The sequence below is a fragment of the Helianthus annuus genome, chromosome 3 (assembly GCF_002127325.2).
Source record: "Helianthus annuus cultivar XRQ/B chromosome 3, HanXRQr2.0-SUNRISE, whole genome shotgun sequence".
NCBI lineage: Eukaryota > Viridiplantae > Streptophyta > Magnoliopsida > Asterales > Asteraceae > Helianthus > Helianthus annuus.
This window is the reverse complement of record NC_035435.2, coordinates 113,264,551-113,285,916: the sequence shown is the minus strand read 5'-3', so window position 1 is coordinate 113,285,916 and position 21,366 is coordinate 113,264,551. Positions and strand designations below refer to the sequence as shown.

Here is a 21,366-nt window from a genome sequence, read left to right as displayed (position 1 = left end):
TTGAGGATGCGGAGGTGTGGTAGTGACTAGTGAGAAGAACATTGTGATTAACAAAATCACGGTATTCAAGAAAATCACTAATGAGAATACCATAAAATCGCCAGATCTGAAAATTGCATCAAAACACACATCTAAACTCAGATCTTTCATATATTAACATCTCCGGCGGTTTTCCGATGAAGATCCGACCAAACCGAGAACGGAAACGAGCCACCGAGGCTCTGATACCAAATGATAGGTCCGTAATGATCCGATTTCAGTTTCGGTTCGGTAAATGATAACGAGACGGGTGATTTTGAGCCATGAACAATCGATAATAAACAAGAAAGATAGAAACTTTGGATTGTAACATAGAAGGTTTCATTAATTTGAGTAAAGAAATACAAAATAATCATCCACCCCGGGTGAGCTCCCCCGGGGTGGTGGCTCACAAATGCACACCTCACAAATGAGGTCAAGTACTCTATATATAGCCCCTTGAGCCTTGTCCTCCAAGGAAGCCGCCTCTTTCTTGGAAAACCTACTAAACTCCCTAAAACGCCCGTATAAAATAAATAAAAACGTCATCCTATATAAACAATAAAATTGCTAAACTAAAGCCGCCTTAATTGATAACATCATTCTCCATTTTGACCCAACAATATTCCCCCGAGAATGATGCTATCACTTCTTCAAATGATCTTCAAAAATAAATCGGGCGTCGTCTTCGAATCTTCACAAATCGGCTAAATACCCAATTTCTTCATTGTCGTTTCCCCCCGCAAATGTAGACCCTCCCATATCTTGTCGACCAAAGTTCCGTATCTTATTAACGATAATACTGTAATAGGCATATGATAGGGTTCGAACTCCAATGATAAAAAATAAATAATTAGCTTCCTTGTGAGGATCTTCAATTTTGTCAGATTGCATTCAGCTCCCGATCCACCGCTAAAGTCGCCAAATTCCTTTTCAACTATCGTTCCAGAATATAACCAAAATCCACAAAAAAGGACATAAAATCGCTGGCCCATAAAATTAATCTTGTACTCCAGGCCCAAAAAATATATCATTAACTTTCCTGCCCAAAATTGCATCAAATATCTAGGCCCACAAATGAACTTCTAAGACCTGGCCCATTCTTATAAACCACCATCCAAGCCTTCTAGAAACCGATTTATTACCATTTTTTAAGGACTAAACCCATAAAAACAAACTCCACTAATCTCCAACCAATTATATAACAGGTGACCGTCTTTTTGTTACCAAATAATCTAGAATATCGGCCCCACCAAACTACTCCATAAATCATGACCACAAAACTAGATAGTCACCCAAATAAATCCAAACCGAATGAATGCCTTGCAAACCGGCCCCACCTAAACCAAATTAAACTCACTGCATATTATCGGGCTAATTAAAATTGTTGAATTCACATTTTCACATCCCAGCTTAAATGCAACCGATTTATATGATCCTTATCAACCTCAAACAAAATATAGTTTCATATACCAATCACATAATTCCAACATAATCCATTTGTTGATTTAAAATCCAAATTGCATACCTGGAATAAATGAACTTGCGTGGCCACTAAAAAAATGTCGGGTCAGCAAACATTATTCAATAATTAGTGGGGCCCATTCATAATGTTGTACTGCCCGAAAAACATTGCACCATCCAAACAAGCCCAAAACGACAACCCTACTGTACTCTTGACACCTCCAAACAACCCTAGCCGCCACACAATATTACCTTACCGGAATTTATCATCGGCCAGAATCAGCAATCTCCGACCGTCGACTTCAGATAAGAATACCCTTCTTTGACTACACGCGGTCAATCACACCAACAAACATAACCAAATCGGGTTCGGTTCCTGATTTCTTCATGAGTTCGAACACTCGTAAAGCTTCTAATCCTTTTCCATGTTTAAGCATAGAAAATAAAATACTTTGAAGTGCTCTATTTTTTTTTTTGTTTCATTCTTGTGCTTCTGGTTCATACGCCTGATACTATGATTCACATGAGAGAATGCCAATACCTTTAAGGGCTTGTCACTCAAAACCTGAAGTTCCATGAACAGTGGAAGAGTTTCCTTGATAGCAACAATCTTCCGATTAAGAAGAAGAATCAAAGCTTGTGTAAAGTAGCACGAAGCAAAGACGGAAGCACACGAGCGCATGAACGGCCAGACGCCGATAATGCATCAGCGGTTATCTCCGACGCCGGCATGTTTTGTGCGGCGAGTTACAGGTTTCGGTTCGGTGTGTGTTTGCGGTTGTGGATTGAAACCCTAAACCCTACTTCTTTCTTACCGGTTAAGCAATCATAGCAACAATTGATCGATTAAAGCCCTGATTGATGATGTGAATCTGTAAATAGTGAGGCTGATTTTCGGGAGTGTAGAGAAGAGAATCTAGAGAGAGAGGGCGAGGGTGAGTTTTGCTGCTAATGACTCCGGGATATCCATAAAGATGATGATGGGTTTGTCTTCATGAAGGAGGATTTGAGGATGCGGAGGTGTGGTGGTGACTAGTGAGAAGAACATTGTGATTAACAAAATCACGGTATTCAAGAAAATCACTAATGAGAATACCATAAAATCGCCAGATCTGAAAATTGCATCAAAACACACATCTAAACTCAGATCTTTCATATATTAACGTCTCTGGCGGTTTTCCGATGAAGATCCGACCAAACCGAGAACTGAAACGAGCCACCGAGGCTCTGATACCAAATGATAGGTCCGTAACAATCCGATTTCAGTTTCGGTTCGGTAAATGATAACGAGACGGGTGATTTTGAGCCATGAACAATCGATAATAAACAAGAAAGATAGAAACTTTGGATTGTAACAAAGAAGATTTCATTAATTTGAGTAAAGAAATACAAAATAATCATCCACCCCGGGTGAGCTCCCCCGGGGTGGTGGCTCACAAATGCACACCTCACAAATGAGGTCAAGTACTCTATATATAGCCCCTTGAGCCTTGTCCTCCAAGCAAGCCGCCTCTTGCTTGGAAAACCTACTAAACTCCCTAAAACGCCCGTATAAAATAAATAAAAACGTCATCCTATATAAACAATAAAATTGCTAAACTAAAGCCGCCTTAATTGATAACATCATTCTCCATTTGACCCAACAATATTCCCCCGAGAATGATGCTATCAATTCTTCAAATGATCTTCAAAAATAAATCTGGCGTCGTCTTCGAATCTTCACAAATCGGCTAAATACCCAATTTCTTCATTGTCGTTTTCCCCCGCAAATGTAGACCCTCCCATATCTTGTTGACCAAAGTTCCATATCTTATTAAAGATAATACTGTAATAGGCATATGATAGGGTTCGAACTCCAATGATAAAAAATAAATAATTAGCTTCCTTGTGAGGATCTTCAATTTTTTCAGATTGCATTCAGCTCCCGATCCACCGCTAAAGTCACAAAATTCCTTTTCAACTATCGTTCCAGAATATAACCAAAATCCACAAAAAAGGACATAAAATCGCTGGCCCATAAAATTAATCTTGTACTCCAGGCCCAAAAAATATATCATTAACTCTCCTGCCCAAAATTGCATCAAATATCTGGGCCCACAAATGAACTTCTAAGACCCGGTCCATTCTTGTAAACCACCATCCAAGCCTTCTAGAAACTGATTTATTACCATTTTTTAAGGACTAAACCCATAAAAACAAACTCCACTAATATCCAACCAATTATATAACAGGTGACCATCTTTTTGTTACCAAATAATCTAGAATATCGGCCCCACCAAACTACTCCATAAATCATGACCTCAAAACTAGATAGTCACCCAAATAAATCCAAACCGAATGAATGCCTTGCAAACCGGCCCCACATAAACCAAATTAAACTCACTGCATATTATCGGCCTAATTAAAATTGTTGAATTCACATTTTCACATTCCAGCTTAAATGCAACCGATTTATATGATCCTTATCAACCTCAAACAAAATATAGTTTCATATACCAATCACATAATTCCAACATAATCCATTTGTTGATTTAAAATCCAAATTGCATACCTGGATTAAATGAACTTGCGTGGCCACTAAAAAAAATGTCGGGTCAGCAAACATTATTCAATAATTAGTGGGGCCCGTTCATAATGTTGTACTGCCCAAAAAACATTGCACCATCCAAACAAGCCCAAAACGACAACCCTACTGCACTCTTGACACCTCCAAACAACCCTAGCCGCCACACAATATTACCTTACCGGAATTTATCATCGGCCGGAATCAGCAATCTCCGACCGTCGACTTCAGATAAGAATACCCTTCTTTGACTACACGCGGTCAATCACGCCGACAAACGTAACCAAATCGGGTTTGGTTCCTGATTTCTTCATGAGTTCGAACACTCGTAAAGCTTCTAATCCTTTTCCATGTTTGAGCATAGAAAATAAAATACTTTGAAGTGCTCTGTTTTTTTTTTTTGTTTCATTCTTGTGCTTCTGGTTCATACGCCTGATACTATGATTCACATGAGAGAATGCCAATACCTTTAAGGGCTTGTCACTCAAAACCTGAAGTTCCATGAACAGTGGAAGAGTTTCCTTGATAGCAAACAATCTTCCGATTAAGATGAAGAATCAAAGCTTGTGTAAAGTAGCACGAAGCAAAGACGGAAGCACACGGGCGTATGAACGGCCAGACGCCGATAATGCGTCAGCGGTTATCTCCGACGCCGGCATGTTTTGTGCGGCGAGTTACAGGTTTTGGTTCTGTGTGTGTTTGCGGTTGTGGATTGAAACCCTAAAGCCTACCTCTTTCTTACCGGTTAAGCAATCATATCAACAATTGATCGATTAAAGCCCTGATTGATGATGTGAATCTGTAAATAGTGAGGCTGATTTTCGGGAGTGTAGAGAAGAGAATCTAGAGAGAGAGGGTGAGGGTGAGTTTTGCTGCTAATGACTCCGGGATATCCATAAAGATGATGATGCGTTTGTCTTCATGAAGGAGGATTTGAGGATGCGGAGGTGTGGTAGTGACTAGTGAGAAGAACATTGTGATTAACAAAATCATGGTATTCAAGAAAATCACTAATAAGAATACCATAAAATCGCCAGATCTGAAAATTGCATAAAAACACACATCTAAACTCAAATCTTTCATATATTAACGTCTCTGGCGGTTTTCCGATGAAGATCCGACCAAACCGAGAACTGAAACGAGCCACCGAGGCTCTGATACCAAATGATAGGTCCGTAACGATCCTATTTCAGTTTCGGTTCGGTAAATGATAATGAAAAGGGTGATTTTGAGCCATGAACAATCGATAATAAACAAGAAAGATAGAAACTTTGGATTGTAACAAAGAAGGTTTCGTTAATTTGAGTAAAGAAATACAAAATAATCATCCACCCCGGGTGAGCTCCCCCGGGGTGGTGGCTCAGAAATGCACACCTCATAAATGAGGTCAAGTACTCTATATATAGCCCCTTGAGCCTTGTCTTCCAAGCAAGCCGCCTCTTGCTTGGAAAACCTACTAAACTCCCTAAAACGCCCATATAAAATAAATTAAAACGTCATCCTATATAAACAATAAAATTGCGAAACTAAAGCCGCCTTAATTGATAACTTCATTCTCCATTTTGACCCAACAGATTGTGATCAATTTGACGCACATAATTGATCTTGTCGAAACTAACAACACCATTGGATATCATTCCTTCTCCAGTGATGTATCCGCCTTTATCGCCAGCAAAGGCAACATAACCTCCCCTAATGCTTTTCACATCGTATAAGAGCCATAAGTCGCCTGTCATGTGCCGGGATGCTCCACTGTCAACAATCCAAAGACTATTCACAGTTCCTCCTGGAACACCCTGCACAACACACTACACAATCAGTTTGAGATGGGGACCCAAGCCTTAGTGGTCTTGGGTCGACCCTTATCATCAAGAAATGTTATTTCTATTTCTTGATGATTTGGAAATGGTGTGCCTCCCCCTAAAACTGTACCGGTTTTAGGTTTCCAAGATTGTTTTCGTTTACCAGATTGATTTTTATTTACAGATTTAGACACTTCTGGTTTTAACGAATTTGATTAACTTGGTCCCTTTTCAACAACATCAGGTTTTAATGCTTTTTCGATTACCTTAACATTTTTACGTCGTTGTTTTACTTCTTGTTCCTTAACAATTCGTTTGTTTTGTTTAGGTGACACAGAACGACGTTGGTAATCCTTTTCAAGAGGGGCTTTTTCAACAAACTTTGGTTTTGGTGAGTTTGTATAATTTTTGATTATATGCCCAAATTCCCCACACTTAAAACATGTTCTCCTTTCAACAAATTTAGGAGATTCTGATCGATGTCCCGATGTTGAACTTGCGGGCCTTGAGGTACTAGCTTCATTATCACACCCATTTGTATGTTGAGTGTAATTGTTATCACTGTTACATTTCAAAATTTTGACTTGTTGAACAAAAGCATTATTAGATTTGTTTTCAAAAGTTTCAATTTTGTCAGTACCGCTTGAGGCCACAAATTTAACATCCCTTCCCTTTTTCTTGTTTCGAGCTCCTTTTTGTTCAAACTTAGGTGTTTGATCTCGTTTTTCCTGTTGTTTACCTTTAGGGGCGATTGGTTGTTTCTCAGTTGGTATTTTTTTTTGTTTCCGTATTGTTTTCTAACTTCAGATTTTGGAATAGGATCACACTGAGTTACTGTAACTCTCGGGATCGCGTTACCCAAAAACTTGCTGGTAGAATCTTCCAAAACACGTTCAATCATTGATGGATTAACTGTAACACCTCGAAATTTTCCGTCAAATGAAATAACGACACGTGTCACATACGACAAAAGCATTATAAACCCGGATTTAGCTAAAGATGTATGGCAAGATTTTTAAACACGTCGACATGTTAATTTATACCTCTGAACGACCTCATTATAAATCCCAAGACCCTAACATGATTAATAAACATCTGGTATACCTCTAATCCGGTGATCACTAATAATAATGGATGTCCAAATTTGCAAGAATGGATCCTATGAAAATAATGCTCAATAAAACCTTCGTTTGTGAATACTATCACTGTTCAACCCAATAATATTGCAAGATAAGTAGACACAACTGATCAAGCATGGGTAAAAAGGCCTCATACTGACATTTTCCTGGCTCAAAATAATGCTATGCAAGTTGCCTGTTCAATGCATGAAAGGTTAATTTTTTTGCTTTCTGGCAAAGGCTTACGGACCGTAAAGGTCCTGCCTTACGGTCCGTAAGGGGTGCCCAGCGACAGCAGCTTGGCTGTTGGCTGTTATAAACGTTTAACCGACTTATATTTTCAGCAACATGGGCGACCCCTAACAGTTCCTAGGCACTAGGAAACACTTGTAAATGATCTGGGATCAATGATAGACCTATTTGTCATGATCTCAATGGATTAAGAACACTATATAAAGCCACATTGTTGCAACATTGTGTTCATTCCTTCCTTCTGCATTTGTGGAGCTTTCTGGAGCACAAGTGTCTTTCCTAAGCCTTCCTAATCATGCATTAGACTTCAGTAAGTATGCTTAACCTTTCTTAGTTAAGTTTTTGCTTAGTTTTAGCTTAAAAGTCAAACCGTCGTAATTAACGGTTGGCTTAACGATTAATCACTAAATGGTCCAGTAATTAGTCGAATCAAAGGTAGTTATATGTTGGTAATTATGTGGGCATTAAACCCTTAAAAGGGCACCCTCTGATTCTCACTCTATCTAGATCAAATGTCGGGTCAAAGTTGTTTAGAAAAAGTCAACAGAAGCTTAATTTTTGAATTAACATGTAATTAGCAATGTAGAAGGCATGTGACCTATTTTATCACTCATATAACTTGGTAGTAAGTATAAGAACTGGTCTAAGCTTGTTTGATTCGACAATTTTCTGTTTAGACCCGGTTCGGAGCCGAAAGTCGCAAAACTTTGACTTTTGCTTTGACTTCAGTTCTGACCCGTTTTAGTAGAGTTTAGAAATGCCTTAGGACTTCCTTAGGACCAGGTTTCATGATAGTATAACCCTCTGTGACTGGTTCGTTGATTGTCCAAGTCATTTGCACCTTTCCGTTAAATGCTCAAATGTTGACCATAATGCCCTTTTGACCTTAAAACGAGAATTTTGGATATGTGAAAGGACAATAACCTTAGTTACTGATTTCTAAACATGTACCTAAAATTTCATGTCAATTCGAGGTCTAGAATAGGAGTTATGCTAAATAGCGCAATTAAGAAAACTTTTGTTAATTAAACGGCGCACTTAGCATAAAGCCTATCTAAAACCCAATTTCGACACCAAACCTTTTACACACTGAGGTAATATAATATTTTGGGATTTTTAAAGATTTTTAATGGATTTTTAAAGATTTTTAATTATTTTTAACCTGCTCATAGCCTAAGGTTATGACCTTGATTCGGTAAATGCCGATTATATCCTTTTCGGACATAAAATGAGTTCTACATAGTATTTTGACGCCAATCCAATTGCTACTGATTTTAAGTAATAAATAAAGTATTTTGAACTTTATAACCTGATCAGAAAACTCAGATTTCCTGTATAACTCGGAAATCGCTTAAAACGACTTTATACGCATATTAAACGCATAGTTTGGGTTTAAAACCATTTTTGTCATAAAGACTTATTACCTACTGATGTAACTTGTTAAAATAAGTGGTTTTACTAATTACTTCAGACCCGAACATCAGAAGTATAAATAATCTCTTTTATAATCTTTAAAATGACCAAAATACCCCTACGGGGCGTATTATGGGATTAAACTCGTTATGGGCATAATGGAAGGTATCCTACTGATATCACAACATATTTAGAGTATAATGACTTAGGAACCCTGTATAAGACTCTTACGGTTACCCGTTACGCCATGTACGCCTTCGGTTCGGTTTATGTAACTAGTTTACATAAATTAGCCGAAACAGGTTAAACCTTGTCGTTTTTATCTCAAAATCCAGAATGTGTTTAGTTTACCCATATTATACAACTCTTTAAACTTTTCGGGACTAAAACACATTCTATTCCGGTCTTCGCCTAATCATGCGTTCGAACCGTATCCTTCGTTAAAACTAACCGGTCTAAGCTTAGGCTTAATTAAAGACCCGTTAGGATTCTAATAGGTTGTTATAAACCTTCGTTCCAGAATAGGAGACCCAGTAAAAGCTACTTGCAATTGCTGTTTGTGAAATATACTTTGCAAAGGTAAATACTTTTAACTTATTTTCCCTTATACGGGCTTGGGGTACGGTATATAAAATACCGCTTGGTCCGGCATTGAATCTTTAATCAATTAGAGATTAAATCATTGATATGCTCTGTTTTGAAATGTTTTGTTTGCTTAAAGCCTTTGGGGGGTTAATGACCATGTCCCGGATATCCTTGGCATCATCTTACGAGATGGCCACGACCTGAGCATGTGGTGTAGGCGTACACCCGTCGGTGCATAAATGAATAAATAATGTGGTGTGTCTATTGATCTTTAACCCGGTCTACGAAACGGGCTACTGAACGCATAAGGAACATGTAATTCGTTTACAAGTATTATATTAAAATAATTATCCCAAGTTATAAAATGTGTGCCACGTGCATTCAAATCAATTTTATTAAACCTTTTCAAAAGTGTCGGTTGAATGTATTTACCAGTGTAAACTGACGTATTTTCCCAAAAGGTTAAGTGCAGGTACTAAGCGAACTAGGCTGGCTTTCTCCTAGTGTCCACAATAAGTCTCGCAAGCTTGGATGTCAAACTGTTGAACAATGTTTCCTATTTATTTTGGATCCCCTGTGGATTAATTTCGTTTGTTGTGATACTTGATATTACAATTTATTAAAGTTGATATATATCTATCTTTTGCTTCCGCTGTGCATTTAAATATTGTGTTGTTTGACTGTAATGTTACCAACTACGTCACGATACTCCCCCACCGGGCCCACCGGTGAAACGTGTGAATATCGGGGTGTGACATTAACATTTTTAATTGAGAATTCCTTGTTTGAGTAAATTTTATCATCACCAACCAAAGTATACAACTCATTATCGCCCTCAAACGTAGACACAGATTTCTCCACAGATTTCATCGAATCAATCTATTGTTTTTCAATTGATTGCACAATGGGTGCAGCTGGAGTAGGAGGATCACACAAGATATGATTCTCAGCTGGAATTTCTACTCCTTTCTTCTTATCAAGAGATTGATCCTCATAACTCGAATATGATTCATCTGATTCATCATCTGATGAAAACAGTCCTCAATTATTGGAGGACTTTGTTCCACAGCACAAGACACATTTTCTCTCTTTTCTGATTCCTTTGATGAATCATCCAGTTTGAACCCTAAACCTGCTGCAAACTCTTCGGGATTAAGAGGTACAGATGGTTCAAACCGTGGCTTTTCTTCCTCATCAGGCAACTTGGTATAATTGTGTCTCAACAGAGGTGGACACGATTTATACCCAATGCACTTAACATCTCCTTTCAGCTTCTGAACCTCGATGATATGATCAAGCACATATCGGGAGTTAGAATAACTCTCCAACTTGAGCTTGATCGCATCATGCTCACATTTGGCAATGGCTAACTCTTTCTTTAGTTTTTCAATGATATTAATATAGTTATTAATACCTGTTTGCTTGTTCAAAACTGTTTTTGTTAATTCAGACACACTTTTCTTAAGCGTTTCAATAACAGATTTGAAATCTTTTTCATTGTGAGTTAAAGCCATGTTTGCCTCCTTACATTTCGAAAGGTCAACTACCAATCCTTGATTGTGACTAGTAACAACTTCTAGCTTACGTTTCAATTCCACACAATCATTGCATACACTAGGAGTTTCAGTGCGTACCTGACTAGTCGAGGCTGCAACATTTGCCATAAATGTGACAACTCGTGTTTCTGACTTTCACTTTCACATTTATTGCATGTTGACTTTGACTGTTTAGTAGTTGACTTGTTTGACTTGTAATCATACATGTTATGTTTTAATGAAACGTGTTACGAGTGTGCATGTATGTGACTTATTGATGTTGAAAATAGAACATGGATTATTACAGAACACTTAGACTGATTCACCATTAAACAACTCGACGAGACAGAGTTGTGATTCGCGTGAACTTACTCGACGAAACAAAACATGTTTCGCCAACCCGAACTCGACGAAACACATGTGTTACGCCGAGCCCAGTCTCGCCAAAGCCCACTACGGGCCCAAATCAGTAACTTGAGTATATTATTGTGAACCGACTCATGTTTCACATCTTTTGGCAAATAAGAAAAACCCTAGAACTCTCTCTGTGTAACGGCGACCTTGAGGCCCTAGATCAATTCCGTTCTTGCTCTCATCTATTGCGGTTAGTGTTTAATTCTTACATGATCGTTAGTCTGATATCCTTATAAACTGTTAATCAAAAAGTATGATCTGTTGATGTTATGCAATGCTAAACCTTATGTTGAATCCCTTGATGATTGTTGATGATGATCACTATGCATAATAATGAAAACCGTAAACACTACTCGAATTGTATGGTGACATGGTGCTAAATTTGCAAATGTTTAGGGTTCAGGATGTTGTAGCCTTGATTGGATTATTGATTCATGATAGATTGATTTATGTGGAAAAACCGTAAATGTTGTGTATAGAATAGTCGATGTATAGTAAAGATCAATTGATGTTAACGAAAGATTTTGCCTGATTCTGTATGATAATGATTCTGTGTGATGATGATGACTGATATTGTTCATGACGGCTGATTAGGGTTCCTATGTTGAGACTGTAACCGATCGGCATGATTGACGTAATTAATTGTTGACGTAACTGCCTGGTCCACGAAACAGAACTCATGACGAAACAGGATTTAGTTTCGCCAAGAGCTATTGACGAAACAGGATTTTGGTTTCGTCAAATGGTCCAACGACGAAACAGATAGTGTTTCGCCAAAACATGTTTCGCCAAAACATGTTTCGCCAAAATGTGTTTCACCAAATGTATAACCTGTTCAGTAACTCAGTCTAATCCTGTTAAAAGTTAACTGAGATATTTAACTGCTGTTAAGCGATGTGCATGACTTATGTGATAACGGTTACATGCTAGTACTTCTATGATTATACCTATACGTGAACAACTTGGATATAAACTGATTATGCATACGTACGTATTTAGGACGTGATTGATTTACTTCGAGCACATACTTAGCATACCGAGCAAACCAAGGTGAGTTCACACAGCCAAGGCATGGGGTTCCCGGGTGGGAATGGGATTTGATGAATTATTGTGTATACTCAGATGGTAGAACCTAACGATAAGATACGACTAGACTAGTAACACTTATTGAACTGATCTTCGCACACCTGCCAAGGGTTGGCCGCGGTATTATGACTGACTTCGCACACCTGCCTTAGGAAGGCCGCGAACTAAATTTACTAATCTTCGCACACCTGCATGGGAGGCCGCGATACAAATAAACCTAGTCTAGAATACTTGGGAAAAACATCCCCTAATATCTTCGCATACCTGCCTGGGAGGCCGCGATGGAAACTAATACGATACACGACATAATGAACGAACATACTACTACTCACACTATACTATTAATGAACTATTAACTGTGAACTCGCTCAACTAGTCGTTGACTCTCTGCTGCATGCCTTGCAGGACCTTAGGTACTTATGGAGCTTGCACTAGGAAGGAGCAGGTCGTTGTGGAACATGGATCGTGGATGCCATGTTAAAACGTTTAAACAATCAAACTTAACATTACTTTGGGATTACATTTACATACTTTGGATTTTCATTATTACGCTTCCGTTATGGATACTATGTTTGGTTTAGAACATCAATTGTATTGAATTGGGTTTTACGAACTATCTTATTTATATTATGCTATGTTCAATATGATTGATGGCTTGATCCTGGTCATGTCACGCCTCCAAGCGGTGGTACTCCGCGTGTGGATTTTGGGGGTGTGACAATAAAGGCAGTTTGAGAAGAAGATTCATCCTTGGTGAAGAACTCCTCCATCTCTTTTGATGCAACTTCAGCTTTCTTTATCAGCACAGATTTCTGGTTTTTCAACTCCTCGGCTTCTTTCAATTCCTTAGACAATCAACCTCAGCATCGAGATTTTCCTTTACTTCCGGATCTAAACCATTACCACCCGCATTGGAGCTTTCCTCATCCGAGCTACCGCTGTAACCAGAACTATCATCATCTTCAGAGAACTCCTCACTGTGAACATGCTTGATATACTTGATAATCTTAGCATAACAAGCAGTTCCTCCATTTCCCTCTGTTCCCTGATTTCCCAATTGAACTGACCAGTCACATCCTTCATCTGCATGAACTACTAAGGCCCTGTTTGAATTTGAAGGCCCCGACTGATTTGTGTTACCCGGGTTGTTAGCTGCTACAATGCCCCTTTCATTGTTCACTTGATTGGCATTGGATGAGCTTGACTGGTTTCGGAAAGGATTTTGATTTCCTTGTTTGCTCGGTCGAGTGCATTCCCGTTTGAAATGGCCCTTCTCACCACAATTGAAGCACATAACTGCATCTTTATCAAAACCATACTTAGTGTCCCTTTTACTTTCCAAACGTGTTCTACCCGTTCTCCTCATGTAGTCCTTAGCTCTTCTCACTGCACTCGCAAACTCCCACTTAATATCCATCAGTTCCATTTCCTCCCTGTCTATTTGTTGATAGTCTTCATCTGTCAAATTAATGTTCCCAATTTAACCTGCGACTAATCCACAATAGGCACTCACCATTGTGTTTAGAAGCTCTATATGTTCCCGAGCAGCTTCCACACTAACTTTGGTTAAGTTTGAGGTATCAAATAGGACAGTGTTGGGGTTTGAAGATTGAGTGTTGTTATTCCCATAAAAGGCTTGTTGAGGAGGTGGTTGACAAGGTAGTTGTAAGGTAGATTGTGTGAATCGAGAGGGTTGTTGTTGAGGAGATGGTTGACAAGGTAGTTGTAGGGTAGATTGTGTGAATGAAGAGGGTTGTTGTTGAGGAGATGGTTGACAAGGTAGTTGTAGACCATAAGGATTTGTATTTGATACAAATGCGGTTTGAAGCTTCGGTTGTTGTTGACTGGTACTAACCCCCATATTAGTACCTCCATAGTATATCTCGGGATTTTGTGGAACTGGAAGTCGTTTAGCCTTTCGAATTTCTTCTTCATCCTTGTTTTCGAGCTTTTGGACGAATTCATAAATGCTAACCGTATCCAAAACACCTGTATGTTTCAACAAGTCGATGAACTGACTCCACTTAGGTGGCAAAGCCTCAGCAAAACGCATAACCATTTCTTGCTGTGTGGCCTGAACCTTGTATGAGTGCATCTCATTGATCAAGTGATAATACCGAGTAGCCATCTCGTAGAGTGTTTCGTTCTCCATGAACCGAAATGCTTCGAACTCCTTCTTCAACAAATCATGACGAATCTTTCTCGTTGCAGCATTTCCTTCTCCTCTCACTTCCAAGACGTCCCACAAGTTCTTTGTACTTGTATAATACGCAAATTAATGATAGATATCCTTATTAAGTGCTTACGTAAGGATAGCAAATGCTTTCTTCTCGAGATCGTAAGCTTTTTTATCAATTTTCGCTTAATCCCGTCAAAGCTTGTGCATTGGAACCTGCTTCTTTGAGAGCTTCATTGTACGGTGTGATAAAGCATGTCCACAATTCGGTGTTTTGCCCTAGAACATACGTATGAAAACAATTTTTCCATGATGGATAATCGTTCATGTGATTCAATTTTGGTGGACGATTGCTGCTTCCCGTTTCACTCACGCTTAAGAGAAGATTTTGAATGCTACTGTTTTGATTCGCGACACATGCCCATTGATGTTCGGTGATTTGCTTTTTAGGTATCAATCCTTTCACCCATTGTGAAGGATCTTGTGGTGTACTTGGGTTTTCACTCCAACTCCAAGGATTTGAACTCATTGTGAATTTTTATAAAGAGATAATTTAAGCTAATACACAAATTTTAAGATTTGACAAAATTATAAACCTTCTGTGAAAAATACAAGTCTTTGTCCACAAACACTATGTGGCACGAAGACTTGTAAAGTTCACCAACAATGACTATATTCCACCAACAGTTGAGTACATAACAAAATCTATATATATGATAAAAAAGAAACTGAATGAACAGTAGCCGCAGGGCATTTTAGGGTTTTCATACCATTTTATTTTCCACCTTCTGCTACCTGTCCTTCATCTCACATATGCGATACAGAGAGATAGATGTTAGAGCAGGGAGTACTCCACCGCCTTAGAGCGAGAGAATGCTGCAAACGATGGCCGGAGGAAAGAGAGAGATCGGAGAAGAGAAGGAAGGAAGACAAACGACGGCCGGAGGAGAGAGATCGGAGGAGAGACGACGGCCGAAGGTGTGCTAGATCGGATGATGCGCCGGCTCTTACACTGATGACGGTCAAGCGGTTAGGGTTTCGATCAACTTCCGGTAAGCCCTTTACTATTGCATGTTCGCTATTTGGTTAGATGGGTTGTCCCTGAGCCTTAATCCAACGACTAATGTTGATTGGATCAGTAGGTAACGTCCGGTGAGTTTCCGGCGAGGATTCGGTGAACGGGCAGGCGGACATTCCGGTGAACAGGTAAGCACACAACACTCACAAACCATTAGAACCCATACACTTTGATCTAATGTGTGCATCGGATTGTAGTTAAGTTAAATATATAAACCCACTGAAATTTGGAATGAGAGATAAAGAAACAAAAACAATTAATTAAATAACAGAATCACAAAAAAAAAAAAAAAGCATTTGAGAAGAGTAATTGATTGTTTAAATTGTTACGAAGTCAATAGTTATTACTCATGTTCATAAACGAAGACTAAACGGTTGACCCGAAACACGACAAGATTTTAAATGGGTTCGACACGACACGAATACATATATGGGTCGGGTAAGAGTAGAAGAACGCATGGTTTTTCTCTGCGTACCTTTATGGGACTTTCTGCATCTGTGATGTCATTGGATTTCCACCCGAACAAAGACGACCTCCTCTGTTCGTGTGACGGGGATGGGGAGATACGCTACTGGAGTATAAATAATGGTAGTTGCACTCGTGTATTCAAGCTAAGCTACTGAAGTTAAAAAACTAGAAATTTACTATATTACGTTATTTTTTAGTATTAATTCTTAAAAAAGTTTAATTTTTATTAATAGAAAGTTAAAAAAGTTTGATTTGTAATTAATCAGTAGAGGAATTATGTAATTGTTGTGGATTTTGGATCTATTATAATTTGCTTAGTTTGAATAGCGATTAATAAGATTGTTTGGAGATTAGGTAGATAGATGGATCAGAGTCGTTTATAGCCAATGATTTGAGTTTTGAAATCAGTAGCTGATTAAGGCTGTTTCACACAACGTAACCGAACCATGACAAGTTAAGTTACAACATAGGTTCCAAATGTAGATGACAGGAAGGAACATGTTTTAGAGATGGGCTATTGGGCTATGTTATCAGTTTAAGTTTTTCCGTGGGCTTCGCTTCAGATATGATACTTGAAGAGCGGCTATGGGCTATTGGACATGAAAGAAATGTGATACATGAGTCGGTCACGTAGAATTCGTAGAGGCGAAATAAAATCGATACACTATATATTGAACGCATAAGAATGGTGATATGCGAAAGAAGATTCGGTCGCATAGAATTTATTTAAGTTGAATTTGTATTGATTGAAATAGGGATGAGGTCAGCCGGTTTCAAAAATACCGGTACTGAAAAGTACCGTCACCGAGTTCAATAAAAAAAATAAGGATGACAGTTACAGAATTGGTTCACTTAGAACAGAATCAAGTAGTGTGGGTCACCAAGTTAAATAGATACATCGATAATTACTACATCTACGCTCACACATGTTTATGTATGTATATATGAAGTACAAGATTACTATGAAGGACGGAAGCCGGTTTCGTTTTTTTATAGTTCAGAACTAGGAATTTCTGTACTGGAGCTCCCTACGCCACTACTGATTTTACTAATCTTTAGCGCGCCTCTTGATCCAGAATCAGCTGAGAAATGACAATTGACTTAATATTAAATGCCGGAATAACCTTATCAGACGAGTAAGAAACGATAGATTACAAACATGTATGCATGCCTTCAATCCCATGTAGATCATATTCGTCATGTGAAGTCATAATTCCACTAGATGGACTGATAAGCTGGGAAGTGTCGTCCCACGGAGTATATCCAGGCATAAGGGTACTCCTTGAGGAAGGATAGCACATGGATGTTTGAAGTGGTAATAGAACTGCCATAAAGTTAAAAAAATGTTATTAAAATTATAAATACAGATATAAAATATAACAAATTTGGAGTATATTTTCTATACAACCATTTTTGGCTGCCTTTTGTGGATAAGGATGTGTAGCCTTGCATATAGTTATAGTTAAGGAGTTAATTGATGCCCTTTAGCGAATTACTAATAAACGAAACTAAAAGGGGGTGAACCCAGCAGAGACCAAATTATATATAACAAGCTGCATTTCAACCAAATTACATACAGAAAAATGAGTCCAGTGATTTAAAGCATGGTTCTACAACGCATAGAAAGTAACACATTGAATAATTTGTTCGAAATTTTAGTGAAAAGGTGAATTTTTACCAATTTTGTACGCAAATGTTCATTTCGCTTCTTTTTTTTTCATTTATCTCATTATATAATTGTGTGTTTATATATATCTTCTTTTTCATACAGCGACTCCCGTGGATCAGCTGCCCAGGATCGATGCACAGCTGGCGCAGTCACAGCATGTTGTCGCGAAGTATTCGGGTCTCGGTGGGCAGGGTGGTAATCTTGGTGATGATAAGGAGCTTGATCAATTCATGGTACGAGTAAAAGATTGCGCGTTTGTTCTTTTTTTATGGTTTGAAAATGAAACTGATTGATTTTTTTTATTTGTGCTATAATGCAGACTCATTATGTTCTGTTGCTTTGTTCTTTTAAAGAGCAACTGCAACAACATGTTTGTGTTCACGCTATGGAAACTGTTATCGCGTGTTGGCAGATCGAGCAGTCGTTAAAGAGCTTCACAGGTTTTGTGGCTTTGTTGGTTTGGATTTCGGTTTGATATTTGTTCATGTTGTTTGATGATGATGATGATGATGATGGTTGAAGGAACGGGTGCGACAATGTCGGATGATGATGATGATCAAGTGGACAGGCAACGGTGATGCAAATTTGTTTGATGGGATGGGTTGTTTTTGTTTTGTTTTATACTTTTATGTATGGAGATCATGTTTTGCACAAATGGAACATAATTGTTATCGAGTTTTGAACACAGTAATTATTTTGACCACCTGCGCACCGCGAAGCGCGCGCGAGGTTTAAATCCTAATTTAAATGAAAATGAAGATTAATTTGAAAATTAATTAAATGAAAATATCCACTAAGATTGTTGACCATGAAAATTAATTTAATTTAATGTTCACGAAGAGTTGTGATGGACCAAAAATACTAGAAGTCAATGAACACTTAAAACTTGATCCAAAGTTTGGTCCAACAGTAGTGCTACAAGGGTGCCACGAAGAGTGTTAACTTGTATAAATTTAAAACAAATTGGCCCAAAGATTTAAGTAAAGAATACAGCCCACTAAAAATTATGTCAACTTTAAAGCCCAAAGTCAATTAATGTCCAGTTGAAGTACCCCACGAAGACTTGTAATAAACAAACCTATGAACTCTCCTACTGTTCGTCCAACAAGTCTTCGTCAATTTAACTGTTCGTGAAAGTTGACTTTTGAAATGGTTGGTGAGATTCCCAGTATAGTTAAAAAACAGACATTCAAAGATATTATCTTTTCAGCAAATCTTTTTCAAACTTATCTCTACCAAACACAATCCGGTCACTTTTCCGATTAACCGACTCACCGGAAAAATTGACGAACTCAAATTTTGAAGAAAATTTTAAGAAAAACCAAATCCTAACATGTCTCCATGTGATTTAACTGGGTTTTTGTAAAAATTTTCTTTCAACAACAAATTTTCACCAAGTTTTAAACACTTTTTCACAAAAAAAAAAAAAAAAAAAAAAAAACCCTTAGACTTTCTTGTTTTCAAACTCAAAAACAAACTTTCCAGAAACTTCACAAAGTGTTTAAACACAAGGTTTTGCTTGGTTTTAAACAAGGAAGAGAGCCAAAGCTCTGATACCACTTGTAGGTCCACTTGGAGGATCAAGATTAAACCTACTTCCTTGTTTGTTAACACACTAACGAGCGCGGAATCCACGAGAGTATGCAAACCAAAGCAAAATGAACAAACACAAAGTAACCAAAGATTCACAACTTTGATTAAGTGAAGAGAATTAATAACACATAGACACAGTGTTTACAAAGTTTCACAAAGAACTCTCAAACTCTCTTGACTCTCCTAGTCTGAACTGTGAAACAAATTTCTGTTTATATAGGCCCACTACCTAGTGATACTACGAAGGGTGTACAGTTCCAACGAACTATTAGATAACCACGAACAGTCAATAGTCTTACGAACCCTTCAAAGCCACGAACCCTTATCATGTTGACGAACACTTCAAATATTCTTGGTGTACCTTTAAAGGCAACGAACCCTTAAGGGTTCGTGGTGAACAATCAAATACAAGCCTTCGTCACATGTAATTCACCAACATTAAGTCTTGTTTATGAAGCCTTCGTAGACTTCAACAAAGGATTTCATTATATACAAATGACATGTGACATCATCATGACATCATGATGATGATGTCAAGGTGATGTTAGCTCGCGGCGCTTTGTGCTTCGTGTGTCGAACTCTGGGGCACAGAGGAATGTCGTGACATCGGGCTTGAGCCGAACCTAACCGAGTCAAACCAAACCGGGTCGAACCGAACCGAGTTGCATCCACAAAGTGCATCAACAGTCTTCATCGCTGCCGTTGCTGAATTCAATGCTGCCTCAATATACCTTAGCAAAAAAAATCGATAAAAGTTGCTTAAACCTAACTCGAACTCGGGAACAGCAGTATAACAAGCGCGCGTTTTACCAGCAGACCAGACTACACAATTTGTTAAATGTTCCCTTACAAAATACTAAAGGGTTCCTTCAGATTTTTCTATACGACGTAACATTATAAATCACGAACCGAACGGGTTCCTAGGAACCCCTTCTTGGGTGTAGATCCGCCCCTGATCTGTACACATAAACTATCAAATATCTTTTGTTGTTTCTACTTTGTTAGTTGCTGCTGCATAAGGTTACCTGTAGTGGAGCGCGAACAAGGGCATAGCGCCCATATGGAGCCCCCCACACCGCCCCCAGGGGCGCCATGAGCAAAAAAAAGAAAACCCCCGTGAAAAATTTCGCGGCGCGAGGAAGAAGGAGATTTCCACTTTGGTCCCTGCATTTTACAATTTGGTCCCTGCATTAAAACACTTTGGTCCCTGCATTTTACACTTTGGTCCCTGCATTTTACACTTTGGTTATGATGAGGTAGGGCTTTATGACTACGGCCTCAAGCCCCATAAAGCCCCGGGGTGACGTGGCATGCCACATGGCGCATAACGCCCATTTGGGGGCTTTATGACTACACATGGCCTAAACATGAGACTCAAAATAATATATTACCTTAGAAACCTCCGCTGTTAAATTGACTTTTCTGGTATTCTTTCAGTTCTCCAAGTTAAAGTCTATGATGGTATTTGAATCGTCAATTAAGCAACTTGGAGGTTGTTTGGGGATTTACGGTTTAGACTCAAAATTAAAAAGTACCTTATAAACCTCCGTGTTTCAAGGGTGGTTTACATTACTTTTAGTTTTTAGGGTTTAGACTCAAAATTAAAAAGTACCTTATAAACCTCCGTGTTTCAAGGGTGGTTTACATTATATATATATATATGGAACCCATTAAGTGTAACTGTTTTCCAAATCATTCTCCACCATTAGATCTTGCTGAGATGAAACTCACAAAAATAACTTCTCCTATGGCAGTTCAAAACAGTTCTTCACAGTTTCTTCAACAGGTGGTTACCACCATCTTTTTCTACCCATTATCTCCACAATTCAAGCTGGTGGTTTTGCTCCACTCCTCCACAACTCAAGTCTACAATCCTGGTAAACGGCCATCAACTGCCCACTCTCCCTTAATTTTAGGGTTTGAAGAGGTTATATATAGATTGATGAGTGCAAGAAGAAAATCTGAAGTGGAGTTCTCCTTGACGACGGTTCCCCCAATGCTCCTGTAACTGCCGATTTGTGCTTCTCACCCACCCATAAATCTATGGGTTCCATCTCCAAATAAAAAATGCAAGAGAGTAGATGCCTCCTACGATTGACAGAGTGAGCAGGGGTTGATTTAATTGATCTAGG

The 21,366-nt window shown here is 38.6% G+C and overlaps 1 long non-coding RNA gene across 2 annotated transcripts; it reads left to right on the top strand.

Annotated features, from left to right (window-relative positions):
- Positions 1–15,273: 15,273 nt before the first annotated feature.
- LOC110929361 lies at positions 15,274–18,326 on the top strand. Of its 2 annotated transcripts, none has more exons than XR_002587052.2 (4): positions 15,274–15,478; positions 15,566–15,632; positions 17,744–17,874; positions 17,961–18,326. It is a non-coding gene; the product is annotated as an uncharacterized LOC110929361 (long non-coding RNA). The 2 variants fall into 2 exon arrangements; XR_002587053.2 differs by having other exon boundaries at positions 15,275–15,478; positions 15,569–15,632.
- Positions 18,327–21,366: the final 3,040 nt, after the last annotated feature.